This window comes from Protopterus annectens, chromosome 9.part0 (genome assembly GCF_019279795.1).
Source record: "Protopterus annectens isolate FY-2018-M chromosome 9.part0, PAN1.0, whole genome shotgun sequence".
Classification (NCBI taxonomy): domain Eukaryota; kingdom Metazoa; phylum Chordata; order Ceratodontiformes; family Protopteridae; genus Protopterus; species Protopterus annectens.
In genome coordinates this window covers 443,390,727-443,405,867 of record NC_056743.1, presented here as the reverse complement: position 1 = coordinate 443,405,867, position 15,141 = coordinate 443,390,727, and the positions used below count along the sequence as shown (strand labels likewise).

The 15,141-nt window shown below is 39.6% G+C and overlaps 1 protein-coding gene across 1 annotated transcript in view; it reads right to left on the bottom strand.

Annotated features, from left to right (window-relative positions):
• Positions 1-7,455, bottom strand: part of IKBKB (inhibitor of nuclear factor kappa B kinase subunit beta) — a 1,482,168-nt gene extending 1,474,713 nt beyond the window's left edge. Inside the window, exon 1 of the mRNA XM_044082985.1 lies at positions 7,230-7,455. The gene's annotated coding sequence lies outside the window, so the exon portion shown is untranslated. The remainder of the gene's footprint in view (positions 1-7,229) is intronic.
• Positions 7,456-15,141: the final 7,686 nt, after the last annotated feature.

The following is a 15,141-nucleotide window of genomic DNA, read 5'->3' as shown; positions in this document are numbered from 1 at the left end:
GTTACAGCACAATGTCACTAAATATACAGAACCAACTGATATTGCCAACATCCTGGCAGACAGGTTCAGTGCTAACTTTACCCCCCTCTTACCCCCTAAAGGGCCCATCTCTATACCGGAAGAATGCAAAGTTCCTGTAATCACGGCTGCATAGGTAAAAACCACACTCTCCAAAGCCAAGAACACAGCATCCATGGGACCCGACAACATCCCAGGCTGCATTTCTACATAAACTACAGAACGAAATGGCACCCCACCTAAGCACCATGTTCAATTATAGCCTCACCTCAGGCTTTGTGCCCAATGAATGGCACACAGCGACGGTTATCCCCCTCCACAAAGGGGGAGCCACCACGGACCCCAGGAATTGCCGCCCCATTTGCCTAATGAGCCTGGTCTGCAAGGCCATGGACCGCATCATCATGAAACTTATAAACAAAGACATTGGTAATCTCCAAACTCTGGTCCCCACTCAGCTTGGGTTTGTAAAAGGCAGATCATGTCTTCTAAACATGATAGACTTCTCTGAAGCAGTCACCAAAGCCGTAGACGAAGGTAAGGTGTTTCACACAGCCTATCTAGATCTCGCCAAGGCTTTTGACACCATCCCCCACTCTGGAATTATAAATAAACTCACTAAATTGGGTATAAATCCCTATGTCACAAGATGGGTTGCCAACTGGCTCACTTACAGAACCCACACTGTGAAAGTAGCAGACTCCAAATCTGACTTCAGACCAGTGACAAGTGGAGTACCACAGGGTTTAGTCCTGGGTCCTCTCCTGTTTTGTATCTACTTTTCTGAAGTACAGGCTAACACAGAAGGTCTTTGGCTAATTAAGTTCGCAGATGACTGCAAACTAGGAGCCATAATTGAAACTCCTAACAATGTGGACATCCTACAAAAGGGCCTCACCGAGACAGATGCCTGCCATGACCTCAAGCTCAATGCCAAAAAGTGCATCGTCATTCCCTTTGGTAAAAACCCTATACCCATGAGCTACCACATAGGTGGTAGTCTACTTAACACTGAAAGTGTGATAAGAGACATTGGGACACAGGTGGACAGTAGTCTCTCCTTTGATAATCACATCACCACAGTAGTCAGGAAATCCTTCTATGTGGCACACCTCTTCACAAAAGGTTTGTCATCCAGGAAAAAAAAAGGGGTCATTGTTCCCCTCTACTCTTCACTCATTAGACCCATTATAGAGTACAATGCCCCTTTTGATATATACCTCACAAGACATCTACAACAACTGGAAAGGCCGCAGAAATACCTCATAAAGAGGATTACTGGCCTCAAACAGATGCCCTATGCAGGCCATCTAAAAAAAACTCCAGGTTTACTCCGTCGCATATCGCCTACTCAGAGGCGATCTCTGCCTAACATACAAAGCTATGTCAAACCCAGAGCTGTTGGACATGTTCCACTTAAAGAAATCCCAATCCCTCCAAGCTACATGCTCTAGGGACCTAGACCTTGTCATCACAATAAACATAACATGCTGGAGGGATAGATTCCTGTCCCAGAGACTTCCCATACTCTGGAACAAACTACCTATCTATATCAAACAAAGCTCCTCATTATCACTCTTCCAGAAAAAACTTGATGATTGGTTGGGAAATAGGAAATTCACCCTGGGGATCACCTCTGTGGCTCTGCTCGACAGGGGCACAGGAAAATAATTTTCTTGGGTGGCGAAAGCTAGGGTATCTTTTTGGCTAGCCTTGTATAAGCCCTAGGACCAATAGCCTAGTACCTACCTATGAACCTATAAAAAATACTGATGTAGCCATTCAAGGTAGTAAGGCATCTATGTTCTGGTCCCAATTATGTGACTGTCAATTTTTTGGTAATGAAACTGTTACATAAATCCATATTAAAAAATAAACAAATCAAGCTCAACATGTGCTCACTTTGAGAAAATCCTGCTTTCAGAATCTGGTAGCATTATTTGTGCAAATAATTACTGTTGCAATAAATGTAGCCCGATATTTCATGATGTAGAGAAAAAATAATCCTAATGACTAGACAACCTATGATCCACTAACCACCTGCTCACTGGAGAATCCAGCTGAGAAGAGTAAAAGAAAGCTGCCAAAGTTGTCTCGCCTATCCTGCGGGGAGGAAGGTAGCCCAGTTCACTAAATTACAGATACTGGTGGAGAATAAGCATTAAAGCAAAGCACTTTGTGGCTTGAAATAGCTAGAATTCAGTGCATACATGAAAGTATTCATATATCAATGGACCAAAACTACACCCTCCCCCTTCAGCAGCTTGAATCAGTGGGGGGTACAACAGGATGAGCAGAAAATCTTCAAACCCTGAAGGATGACAACTGTAAACCCCCCACCCCAGACTCCTACCACTTTATCTTGGTAACTTCTGATATCAGGAAGAATGAAAAGGCCATTATACAGAGTATCAAAGAGGTACCTGAAAGTATGATTTGTATCTAGTCTATAAAACAGTGTTAAACCGGACTCTTTTGGAAACATGGAACACAAAAACTCATTGTGTTTTCTCCAAGTTAGGTAATGTTCCAATAAAATTGAATATAAACATCTGTCTGTGACACAGTGACTACCTAGTTTATGGGGCAAGTTACTAATTTGGGTTAAAGTGTGTAAGTCACTACCTGCCTTTTAAGGAATTGTTAGCTTAATTTAGGAAAGTAAGAAGCACAAGTATTTCTTAATGTCAATCAAGTTTCTAGAACATAAAGTGTACACACTTGCTATTCACACCTGTGAAACCAATGTCTGGTATTATATATGCAGTCACTCAGAAATTCTGGGAATGTGTTTAACTATCAGCTAGTAATACTACTACAGGAATAACATGGATCATATTCTTAGAAGAAAGTGATATAAAACCACTAAATTGGAACACACCCCATTTTTTTCCCGCCAAAACTACCCTCTTACAAACCCCCCTCATCTAATTTTTCCTGGCCTAAACACTCCTCTTCCATATATATTCTCACATAGTACCACTCACTACATACCTATAACTACATCTGCGATAACTACATCAGTAAACTACCTGCAACTCTATAATTAGTTTACACTATACACCATCTACCTCTACTCACATCCAATTATTCTGTCTCCTTTCTCCAAACATGTCTTTAAAACTCTTTCTCATACCTCTTTTTCTTTTCTTTCTCGCCTCCTCACTTAATTACAACCATCTCTCCAAACCCACTTCTTCAATACACTTGCAACACTTTCACATCACTAATTATCAAAACTCACCTCTCCCTTACTCATACTCCATTATTTCCCCCTACCTATATCCTTCTAACTATCTCCTTTTATTCCAATACAAGCTCTTCTCTTACCATACACTCCCCATCTTCACAACTACTAGCAAATCCCTCCAACCTACAACAAAAGCCAACATCTTTACCTTACTATCCACCCACATAAACTGTTCCATACTATTTCATATTACCACTCTCTTGTCTGGTGATATCCACCCTAACCCAGGCCCCTCCCCTACAACAAACACAAAGAAATCCTTGCTTTTTACTTCTTTAAACTCCCAAAGCATTGTAAACAAAGTCCCAAACCTCCATGCCTGGCTCACACACAATAAGCCTGATATCCTATCTATATCTGAAACCTGGTTAAAACCACATATAAAAGACCCTGAAATTGTTCCCCCAAACTACTCCATCATCAGGAAAGACAGGCCCCTCAAAAAGGGTGGTGGGGTTGCCCTCATATATTCATCCACCCTAGCAGTCACTCCCTACAATAAACCTATTCCGAACTTCAACAATGCTGAACTTCTCCTTACTCTACTACAAATCAATAATCACAAGCACATCTGTCTAGCCTCCATTTATATACCCCCAGGGGACAATATCCCCACACTTGAACATATCCTCTCTTGGATGTCTAATAACATTACCAACGAAACCATAATCATGGGAGATGTAAACATCAACTGGGCCTGCATCCAATCTCCAACAAACTCCTCAAATATTAACCTATACAATTTCTCTCAACTAATCAGTTCAGTAACTCGCCCAACAAAAAACCTCTCCAGTGGAAGTATACTGGACTGGATCCTTGTCTCCCACCCTCACTATTTCTCCAACAGTGGTACCCTTCCAGACTCCCTTAGCGATCACTCACCCATTTTCACCAACCGACTTCCCACTGCCCTTCAACAAACTCACAACTATATAACTATCCGTGACCAAAACATTTCAACCCAACTACCTTTGTAAACTCCTTACAAGCAGTTAATTGAACTGCCTAAAAACCCTTCCACTAGACATAGCAGTGTCACACTTCAATACAACTTTCTTGGCATTACTTGACTCTCAAGCTCCCCTAAGGACAAAGAGAATAAAGACAAAATCTGCACCTTGGCTCTCTAAGCACACTCTTGCTACCATGACACATAGAAATAAAGTCTGGTCACGCTACCAGAAGCTTAAAACAAGTCCACTCCTTAATGAATATAAAATGCTTCGAAATAAAGTAAAAAAACTCATCACCTCTGACCGACAAAACTATTTTTATACACTCCAAAACCAAAATAAAAACAACCCTCAAAAATTCTGGAAAGGGATCTCCACCCTGCTTCATCCTAGTACACCAGACACTCCCACCCCTGATTCCAATGCCTCTGAACTAGACCTAGCTACCCAATTTAATTCATTTTTTATTGATTCTATTGCAAGACTGACATCTCCATTCTCCAACTCCACTATGCTCTCTAACACCCCCACCCCCTACTTACACTCTATCCTATACCACTTCTACTCCCTGTTCCCCACCTTCTAACTCCTCTACCACTTCTACTACACAACCTTTACTCCAAACACCTCCACCCTCCAACTCTCCCTCCCCAAACTCCGCTTCCCTCTCATTCAATCCCATGCCTACATCCTCTATAAAGAAGCTGCTTAAGAAATTAAAACCTTGTACTAATGCCCTGACAATATACCTTCCTAGTTTGTTAGTGTAGCTGCTGATACACTCGCATATCCCATCAGGAGCCGAATTAACCGTTCCCTAAAAGAATGCAGAGTTCCCAAATCTGAAACAAGCATACATCATTCCGCTCCACAAAGGGGGCAACAATAACACCATCAACAACTTCCGTCCCATAGCCATCCTGTCCCCCATTTCCAAAATTCTAGAAAAATGTGTCCACCTTCAACTCCTCCCTCATCTCCTAGAAAATCACCTAATAACTCCTACACAGCATGGCTTTAGACCTAATCACAGCACTATGACAGCCCTCCTTTCCTTCCTTGAAACAGTAAATAGAGCTCGTGATTCTGGCCTAATTGTCTCTACCTTATTATTAGACCTCTCCAAAGCCTTTGATACCATCTCACATAGCCTGCTCATATCTAAACTCTCAAAACTTAACCTTTCTTCCTCTTCCTTGCAATGGTTCTCTAGTTACCTAGCCAACCGGAAACAGGCAGTAAAATGGAAAAAAACTACCTCCTCATTCCTTAACACGCCTACAGGTGTTCCACAAGGCTCCATTCTAGGACCTGTACTCTTCAACATATTTATAAATGACTTCCACAAATCAATCCCTTTCTCAAACATCATCCAATATGCAGATGATTCCACCATCATCTGCTCAGCTAACTCTATCTCTACTTCAAAAACTAACTCAAGATGCCTTCTATAACAGAACAATGGATGTTAAAAAAACACCTAGCTCTTAACGCCTCCAAGACCAAGCTAATGATTTTTACTCCCTCTAAAGCTACCCATCTCAACATGAATACATTTTCAATAACTAGCCAAGATAACTCTTCCCTAGAACTAGTGTCAGAGACCAAGCTACTTGGAGTACTAATTGACAGCCAACTTAAATTTACCTCCCACCTACAAAAAAACATCAAAAAAACCCACCAAAAACTTGGTATGCTTTATAGACAAAATACCTACCTTACCTCTGCTACCAAAATAACACTTGCTTCATCCTTCCTTATCCCCTCCCTTCTCTATGGTGCCCCACTCCTAACTAATCTTCAATCCTCCCTCAAAAAACAACTTTCCTGTTGTTACAACAAAATTGCAAAATTTGCCACCAGCCACAAATCTTCCACTCACCACTGCCTTTCCCTCCAGAAACTAAAATGGCTAGAACTTCCCAATCAGCTCACTTACACTCAGTTAACTCTAGCCCACAAGCTTATTCTCAACCCCTCCCTCTGTCCTTCCCTTTCTTCTGCATTTAATATGCATCTACCCAATAGAGTATTAAGATCAAATAATCAAAACCTACTCAAAGTCCATAAACCTACATATCCCCCAGGCAAAAACCTTCTATCTTTCACCCTTGCTCGCACCTGGAACTCCCTTCCTTCACTCATACGTACCACCTGTAATCACTCCGCTTTCAAAAAATCTCTCTATACATACCTAGCATCTCAGTGGGAATGCTCCTGCTCCCACCCTACATAACCTACTCCTCTCCTCTATCTCCCTCCATACTCTACTCTGCTACATCTTACTATAACTAAATTTCTATAGAAATTACTAGGTAAGTCCAATGATTCTCTTCTTCTACCACTTCATCATCTCACTAAATCTCCTCTAACTTTCTAGTGACTAAGTTTTTGCTATCTACTATGCACAAATGGATATGTCTATACAAATGAATATTATTACATTTTTGCACACTGTATCTAGCTGTACATTTTTGCTTTTTTACCTTATTGTTAATCTTTGAGTGTATGTGTGAATATATGTTTATATGTATGTAAAATGTATTTTTGGAGCTTTTCTCCCCAGGACTCCATTGAAAAGTGGCCCAATGGACTATCCTGGTAAACCAACTGCAATAAATAAATAAATAAATAAATAAATAAATAAATCAGCCTCACAGACGCTTGTTAATCCTTAGCCTACTCTGAAGAGGGGGTCACGAGTATCACTAGAAAAAAAATACCACCTAGCAAAGTTTCAGTAGCTGGTATGGAAATATCGTACCCCTTGCTTTGCCTCCTACATACAAATAGAACTATACTACAAAGAGTACATTATATCAAATTAAAAGTATATGACTACTATGCGGCTTTAGACTAGGAGGTCACATACGTGCCTTAAACATCTTGTGTAAATCACAGCTGAAACCCTAGAACTCAATGGTAAAAAAGCAAAATCGTTTTGCAAAGACAGCAATACCGTAACAGCTTTTCCCTGTCATTGTCTGATCCAAAATTAAGACCCGTACCTCTCAAAAGTCTTTTAAGATCGCAGATGAAAAAGCAAGAGAAGTAACAGCCCAATGTTCACGACTTGTTCTTTCCCAAAAAAAGTTAACAGTGACTGACAAAAAAAATGAAGGAAATTCGTTAGGAATAAGATGGAAACACAGGAGTTCCCATTATTGCAATATCAATCCATCTGTATAACCTGCGGATTACTACAACAGGAAGCCCAAAAGTTAACGAAGGCTTCAGCACTTGTCTACATGAGACTTCCGCGATTACTTCCTTGTCTGACGTCACGCAACAGCGTAGCATATACGGCTTCGTAGAGCTACTCAACCTGAAGGAAAGTATGTAGAGGTTGTGTAGCGCATGAGCGAAAATAGTATTAGAAAGGCGGCTTCTAAATGCGGTGCCATGGTGTATGATTTTTTTTCTTTCGTAAAAAAAGTGTTTTAATTGTAGTTTAGTAGCCAAACTAAATTTCCAATTGCAATGTAAACTGCTGCTCCATCGTACATCATTTAAAGTCTCTTGAAAGGTGTGTTTTTCAACAAGTGAACTTTGTAGACGTCTTCCTCCGTATCTTTGACTCAGGTGTGCGTGGAGGATGTGGCTGAATGGTGTTGTGTGCTGGTTTAGTACTTAGCAAGAGAAAACAGATTATTTTTCCGTCATCTTGGCGTGCTTGGGATTTAACAGGGTTCAGCTATGTAAAAAAAACACAGTCACGTAGATTTATTAATTTATTTTACATTTGTTAACCGAGAAAGTCCAACTTGGAACGAGCCAATTTTCAGCGGATAGATATGGATAAACATAAACCTAGTAGAATAATATTCCAATATCCTGCAGTCCTGGTCTTGGTTTGTGTTTCCTCATATTCACACTTGAAATTCCCTAGTTCTGAGGCGCTCTAATACAGTCTTTAGAATTTCAATAGTTGTCCATTTTCACCCACCAAAAAGTAACAGTAAACTTCACCTCATAAAATGTGTTTATCTTTAATATCTCAATTTATGCACCATTTTCTATGGACAAGGTTAGCTTATTCCAAAAGACAACAACTTTGTCACAAAATCTTCCTGACAGTAAATTGAGTCTCTGGTTTCCATTGGTTCGAAACTAATAGGGCTCATTACATTACTTGCCTTGTAAATTAAAATGAGATCATTGCAATCGTCTGTGATAAGGAAAACAAGTTTAAAGCTTTCAGTTTCACACAATATAATACCCTTTTAACATGTTGTCTAATATAATAAATGCGTCTCTGTGATGAGGAAACAAATTTAAAGTTTTCAGAGTCTTGCAATATGCTAAATTGTTTCAGTGTCACAGAATATGTTTTATATTGCTTTCCGTTTCCTAGTTATCCTGCATTTAAATCTCTTCAGTGTAATTGAGGCTTTAATTTTGGGATGCAACATGGAACATCTTTACTCCAGTTTATTTCTGACACTGCTGTTAGATTGTGGAATTAAGAGACTACCTTACTGTTTGAGGTAACAAAGGGGTTAATACAACCAGTAATCCGGGAACCATCATTTCCATAAGTCATTTATATGGTCTGTGTAAAAGTATCACTAAATCTTTAAACACAGATACTCCTTCAAGTTGTTGGCTTCATTAATATAAAGATTGTTTTATCGTATGGTTGTCAAATCATGGATTTAGTCTTGCTGACCTTAATTAACATGTAGAACATAGAATACTGTGATTATGCTCTGAATTTGAGAAAAAGCCAACTTTGTTAAGCACCTTGCAGCCGTCTGTTAAAGACTAATCCTGCACTAATAGGGTGTAGACAGCAGCCAACACATAAGAGTGGAGAAGCTAAAACCGGTTTAAAATCTGTAAAATACATCTGACTACCACACTTGTTTGTTATTGTTGCTGTGTATGGCGGTATGATGTATCTTTGCTCCTGTAAAAACTGTAATATACCTGTCTTATTATGGCCATTGCCTGTGAGGGCACGCTAAGTGTTTTATAGCTTTGAAAGGTGTAAAGCAATTCATGCTCCTACACTTTTTTCTCTAATTAGTAATAAAACATCAGGGCAACTAAAATTCATGTATTTCAAATAAACATGATTGGGTTTGTCCAATCATAACTCACTTGCTATGTTTTCTTGACACGGAAGCCATGATTAACTTCTCAGGCTTCACTTTGCTTCTCTCTCAGTTTGAATTTTTTTACATCTATTGCTTGAACTGGTAGCACAAAGGATTATGATTGCGTCTGCAGTCATAACCAAGTTGCTGTGTATTTCAGACATGGATGTCAGGAAATTCACCTTGAGAGTGGAGTAAAGTGAAGCTCAAAAGATGAATCTTTACATCTGTAGTAAGAACCCCTACCAAGTCAGATATGTTCTGATACCCGCTCATACATTGGGCTTTAACTGTCCTAATGTAATACTAGTTATATAAAAAAAAAAGTATGGAAACAGAAAAACTCTTAGAGCTGAAGATAAGAGGTAGAAGATGTAGCCCTTTGAGTAACTTTAAAAGTTGTATACCTCACTCTGCCACACTTTAGTGAATGTGACAGTGAAAAGTGTAACGGTTTATAAAGCTGTTTAGCTACTTGCTTCTGTTCTGTAGTGGTCATCACAGGCTGTTTTGTTTAACTATTAAGACTAGAACTTGACATCACCGAGTAATACTTAAAAGTAGTTTTTTTTCTGAATTCAGAGCATAATTGTGGGAAGTTGGTTATGATCAGAGACCTAATCATAATCCATTATGTTGTGGTCTTTTCTCCAGTGATGTCATTTTATTTGATTTTAATTTTATAATGCATTTTGGATGGTGGCAACATTGTAATTTGAATGCTATCAAACTACTGAAGCTTCTGTGTTTTTTTTTTTTTTTTTTGAGTAAGACTGCAAAATTCAGTTATCAAAAACAGTACATTAGTGGCATAGCCTCTTCTGGGACTCGATTCTTGTGCTGATTTTTCCCATATCATAAACAGTATTTTTGAACATTACTGCACGAACCCAGTTTTGTGTTAAAGTTAGCAAAGGAGGTGAAAACTGACTGAAAACTGGTGAAGTCTGTGTCATTTAGATGCAGATACCATATCTGACACCTTATAAAACAAGTTTATGAATGTGCCCCAGAAAAAAGCAGAAATCTTCCCTGTCAACAAATATGTGCAGACTGCTGCCAGCTCTGAAGATGGGCCACTCCAAAAAGGTTACCCTGTATTATGAAAGTGCGTTACCTGAAATCTAACTTATAGTGCTAACTCTAAACATGCTAAACTAAATCAAATTACACATCTCTTGTAAAGGGTTATGCCTAGATAGTTTTTAGCATGCTTGATGCTCAGTCTTGTCAATGTCGTAATCCTAATGCAAAAAGTTATCCGGCATTCCAGCAAATAACTGGACAAGATTGAAACAGCATGTCACTGCACTTAATGAGGTACAAGTTACTTAGTCATTAAGTGCTTGTTAAATCACAAAACATTAATTTTCAAGCCACAAAAATGCAATATCTAGAATAAAAGTTTTTTATTACTAAGAGTTTAAAAGTAAGGCATTTTGTATCCCTCATGTAGGAGATGTAAGATGTGGGGCACAGAGTTCAAAGTGGGACTGTTACATGAGAAGTAAAGTGGATGAACTTAGGCTTCTGTCATTAACAGCTTGAATGTAAGGCATTTTGCATTCTTCATGTAGGAGATGTAGAATGCAGGACACTATTCAAAAGTAGGACTGGCCCATGGGAAATAGGATGAATGATAGATAACCCTAAATTCTAGCCATCTTTTTTGTAGTATTCTCATTAGGGCTTTCCATTTCATCAAGGTACATATCACAAGGTTAGGTCAAGTAGGCAGTGCACATACTGTGAAAACCTGCAACTCGGATCACCCAGTTCAGGCACAGGCGGAACATCATAAATACAACTGAGAGTGGTTATGCTTTTTAAAAACTTGCTAACATGAAGTCATATTTACCAAACCCATTTGTCCTCAGCAAAAATCTGTCTTCCTGGCTTGCAGAAAATGACATCCCTAGCATTCTTGACTTTGCTCTCATGGAATGTAGTGTTCCTGGTTAACAGTATCTAACGAGGTGGCACAATACAGATCTGTTTTATGCAGTTTAGAATATGCAACAGGGAAAAATGGATCAGGGCAATGTTTATATCACGGTGGCTTGCTGGCAGCATTTATCCCAGGCTAAGCAAAACCCCTTGTTGAATAGTGGCAGTGGAGACTAAAAATGTTTGAGTCAGAATAAATTATTGTGACAAGCTGAGATTTGGTTGCAAGAGTGATGCACCTTTTTATATGTACTTAAGCAGGAATTTAATCCTACAGGTTATTAATTAGAAGTTGTCTGTTTTGACCAGTGGAGGATGCTACTTCTGAATATAACAAACAATCCTGGAAGGTTTACTATGGAAGACAAGTTAACAAGCAGAGTGACCAAAAAGTTTAATGTCTGCCTTTGAGTTGCTCAGCTTGTTTTTGAGTTTATACATAAGTGTGTAAAATAATCTGTGGTATAGCTATGCTGTTGGATTCAATGTACTACTGCTGAGTGAGCCCACTATAGATTAAGAGATTTTGCCTCAAATATGTCTCTAATTTTGAGAGTTGTGGAGCTATTATATGCAGAAAACTCTGCTGCCAATCAAATGCGGCATGTCAGTTAATTAAGCAATAAATCCATAACTGTACATGGGTATATCAGGAGTTATCCGTAGTTAGTGTGGTTTGATCATGAGGGCAAAGGCTGAGTGATTAAACAAAGCCAAGTAGGATGGGGAATATAGTAAATATCCAGAGGATAGCTGCATAGTGTTATTACATAGGAAGTCAAACTATTACATACCTCTTCAGAAAAGGCTGCTTTTTGTCACTGGAAAATGCCAAAAACCAAAATTCTCTGCACTGGCACTGACAATAGCAATATGGTGGAGCCAGCCTCAGCACTGAGCTCCATTTAAACCCTTTGGGAGTGTCATTCATAGGTGTATTTTTTACCTGGATGTCAGAGTAAAATTTTCTGAAAGTTTTACAAAAATTGGCAAAGGGGATCGAAATGTGGCTTATTATGCATAGGTATCAAATGCAGGATGTTATATGCATATGGCAGTGATAGTCCAGCTGTCATAGTATAAACTTCATAACAGCTAAGTCAAAAATGAAAGCATTTATTAGCTAAAGCATAGTATTTCAACCATCATACCTTCTCTGGAGTAAGAACAGATGTACAGGACATCTCAAACCTTTATACACTTAATTATATCAATAAAGTAATCAAACAATCACGTGAAGTCAGTCATTAGTAAAATAACAATGCAGCCATAAATAGTGCTTTCTACAAGCCCCCAGGACTTAAAGTGCGTGAAATTGTAAAATAAATTCAGCACTTTTCCTACAATTTGTTTACCTCTGTCCTTTTACATCCCATTACATTATTGCCAACTGCATTGTCAACCCCTCCCCACCAAAAGGGCAAATATCTATCCCAGCAGAGTGCTGCCCCCCTGACATCTCAGATGCTCAGGTAAGAGCCGCCCTCTCCAAAGCAAAAAACACAGCATCAATGGGACCAGACGGTGTCCCGGGCTGCGTCCTACATGAACTCCAAGAAGAGCTAAACCCAAACATAAAACTACTGTTCAGTCTCAGCCTTACTACAGGATATGTGCCCAAAGAGTGGCATACAGCAACAGTGGTCCCTCTCCATAAAGGTGGTGCCTCAATGGATCCTGGAAACTATCGCCCCATAAGCCTGACTAGCTTGGTCTGCAAAGCTATGGTAAGGATCATCATGGACCTCATAAAGAAAGATAATGGGGACCTACAGACACTGGATCCTACCCAGTTTGGCTTTAAGGGCAGATCCTGCCTCTTAAACCTGGTTGATTTCTTTGAAACAGTCACCAAGGCCATTGACGAGGGGAAGGTGATCCACACAGCCTACCTGGACCTCGCAAAAGCCTTTGATATAATACCCCACTCGGGCATTATAGATAAGCTCACCAGCTTAAATATAAACCCCTATGTCACTAGATGGATTGCAAACTGGCTCAAGGACAGAACCCACATGGTTAGAATTGCTGGAGCCATGTCAGACTCAAACCAGTTACAAGTGGTGTCCCACAAGGCTCAGTCCTGGGACCTCTCTGTTCGGTATATATTTCCGAGGTACAGGCCAACGGAAGGACTGTGGCTGACCAAGCTCGCAGATGACTGCAAAGAGCCATAATCGACTCTCCAGCCGACACAAGCATCCTCCAAAAGGGCCTCATAGAAACAGACAACTGGTGCCAGAGCCATGGCCTCAAGCTAAATGCCAAAAAGTGTATAGTCATCCCCTTTGGCAAAAACAAAGTGCCCACAAATTACCGCATAGGTGGCAATCCATTAAGTACAGAAGAAGTAATTAGGGACCTGGGGACCCAAGTTGATAGCAATCTCTCATTTGACAACCACGTGGCCAAAGTGGTTAGAAAAACATTTTATATAGCCCACCTAATCATGAAGGATTCACATCTAGATCAGGGGAGGTCATTGTGCCTCTTTACTCATCCCTCATCAGGCCCATAATTGAGTACAATGCCACTTTTGGGATGTACCTTACCAGATACCTGCAGCAACTGGAAAGACCCCAAAAGTACCTCACCAAGAGGATCAAAGGGCTCAAACAGATGCCATATGCTGCCCGGTTAAAGAAACTCCAGCTCTACTCAGTGGCATACCACCTGTTCAGAGGCGATTTGTGCCTGACGTATAAAGCCATGTCCAACCCGGAATTAATGGACATGCTGCACCTCAGAAAATCCAAATCCCATCGAGCTACGCGCTCGAGAGACTTGAACCTCAGCACTGAAATAAATAGGACATGCTGGAGGGACAGATTCATAACCCAGAGGCTCCCTTCACTCTGGAATAAAATCCCAGTCCAGGTTAGGCAGAGTCCCTCATTGACTCTCTTCAAGAGGAATCTTGAGTGGATGGGAGATGGTAGGTTTACCCCGGGTAACACTTCTGTGTCACTGTTAGAGGCACAGTATACTAACCTCGAAAAAGGGCATAGCAAAATAAATTTAAAATGGGTGGCGAAAGCCAAACACATTGTGGCTAGGCTTATAAATGCCCTAGGGCAGATAGCCTAGTATGAACCTATGAACCTAATAGTTTTATTTCCAACTTCATTAAGATGTTCCTGAATAATTGATTTGTATTTTCTTTTAGTTTTACTTTTGTACATTTTATTATACCTGTACACATCTTAAACTAAGATGTTCTCTGTCTGAAATGCTGCTTTACACTTGTTTTCCATTACGAATGGATGTACAACAACTTTTTAAGCTGGAAAGTGTAGGGCATGTCCAGTGTAATGGTACAGCTTATCTGAACAACCATGTATTGGTTTGTGATTGTGCAGTAGCTTGGTAAGAGAAGTTTTTATTTGAATTTGCATTTTGTTTTTACAACTGTTTTTCACTGTTTGTATTAAGGAAGGAATAGCTTGTAGGAAAAGAAGATTTACTTTGAATTGTATTGTGTTTTACCTTTAATTTTCACTGTTAGTTGATTAGAAAAGGATAGGTTTTTGACAGGCAAACTGTAGCCATCCCAAGGGACCTAGTCAGCCATAAATTCACAGAGACAACAGATATGACAATCCAGGGCTTATCTAAACAATCCTGTCTTGGTTTGTGAATTATTGATCTGTACTGTTAAAAAGAAATGCAACTACGAGGGATAGTCAGCAGAAGCTACTGCGTGCATTGTAGAGGAATTACAGCTTTTATATGACTTTCAGAACTTGTACTGTCAGAGCAACTACTTTAATATATATACTTTTAGTATTTAGTTGTATATTGTTTGTGTGATTTTTCTCATAGTAGTTGATTTAAGTTCTCTTTGAATTCTGTGGTAACTGATTTTGATTATTTG